Genomic DNA, 1,785 nt, shown 5'->3' with positions numbered 1-1,785 from the left:
TTTTTTTTTACGAGATTTCAGTTTTCAGTTTAATGGAGGATTATGGTACAAAAATAAGTTAAGAAAATCGAGGTTACTTTCTAGGCCTCTGATGTTTTAAACAGTAAGCTTTTGTGCACATTTTACGGGTATTTAGCTTTCACTTATATGTATATGTAGTTAAAAATTTTCGGATTTAATTATTTTCGTGCATCTACTCTCTACAAGGTTAGGCTTTCACTTACTTTAGGCAATAATGGTAAAAGCTTCTGGCGCAGCTTAGGAGCTTAGGAGGAGGAGAAAATTCAAAACTCACTGTTATAGTGAAGAGCTCTGATTGAAGATACCATCAACTTTCAATTTGTAATAAATGTTCTACTTTTGCCACAGAGAAGCATTAGAGCGCTTTTGTGTATTAGCGCAGCGACAAGTACAATTTAATTATTTATACTGTATGAGTTATAAACATTTTGTAATAAAGCTTAATATATGTAGCAATAACCTAAGGCTAAGTCGAAAATTTTGAATTCGAGAAAGAACATTTTAAGCATTTGGACTGTAATGGACTTGGTTTGGACTGTTTCCTTATGGGGAAAACAAAATATGTTCGTCCATAACTTTTAAATAGCCCAGCTGGCGTGATGGGGATTTCACATACACATGGAATAGGAGTTGCAGAATACGATAGCATATATACATAACTAAATTCTTTCTTAAGCCGACTTAGGCGGTTATTGCTTATGACCACAGATATTTGCGTTAGCAGCCTTAAAGTTCAGTTCTTTCCTTAAACCACCTGAGACTAATATACATAAATAGATCAATTATTATGACAAATTGCATAGTTATCGTCAGTAGAGTGCCAATCGAAAATACGATACGAAATATTATAAGGCGGCTCGTTTGGTTTCGAGAGCTAAAATAGACGTTTTTTAACCCCAGCACAAATCGAATATTTAGCATATACATACATTTTTTATGTGTTAAATTGTTATTAGTGGGCTTGGGGTCCACTGGACCGCGTGTGACCATTACGCTATTTTTTTGGAGGTGTGACCATTAAGGGTTAAAGTCGTCTCGGACACAAAACATATGTATGTGTGTATATTAGAAAAGGCGTAAATGGAGCCTAAACTTCTTTAACAAAAGTAGATGATGATGCCGGGCATAATGTTGCATCAATTATTATAATTTTGTTTTTTTTTGTTTTAGTTTTTAGCTGAATGGCTTCATTAAAGAACTGTTAACAAGACAATCTCCAACTGGAAAAAGTGGCTGAAAATTGGCCGTCCAGATTGTACATCATTTGAGAGGCAATGCCTTTTGATAATTACAATTTCTTGCTTTAAAACTCACAATAAAAATTTACTTCATTACAAATGTCTGCCAGTTGTCGTCGAGCTAAGTACTAACGTCGTTTAATAGGTCACGATCGAGAGTATAAAAATTTAATTAAAGCTAAAATAAAATATTTATGTGTTTGCAATAGATATGTATGTAGTCTGCATTAGCGTTCTAGGTTAATTAAAAAAATCATTGAAAATTGGAAGTGTGCTTCAAAAATTAACATCTTGGTATTTCAAAAATATTTTTATAACACTTACATATCTATGTACATACATATGTATGTATGTACGCGCGTAAAATGAATCATTACTCCCGACATACATATGTACATAAATATTTATAGAGCAATACTACATTAGAGTGATTGATTAGCGAGCCAGAATCATTTGAATGTTTTTTAAACACTTAAAAGTGCCAACGACGAATATTATGAATAGCCATTAAAAGTGATGATAAAAA

Source organism: Rhagoletis pomonella, unplaced genomic scaffold, assembly GCF_013731165.1.
Source record: "Rhagoletis pomonella isolate Grant_MI unplaced genomic scaffold, Rhpom_1.0 Rhpom_scaffold_00007, whole genome shotgun sequence".
Taxonomy (NCBI): Eukaryota; Metazoa; Arthropoda; class Insecta; order Diptera; family Tephritidae; genus Rhagoletis; species Rhagoletis pomonella.
This window is presented reverse-complemented; position numbering follows the sequence as displayed.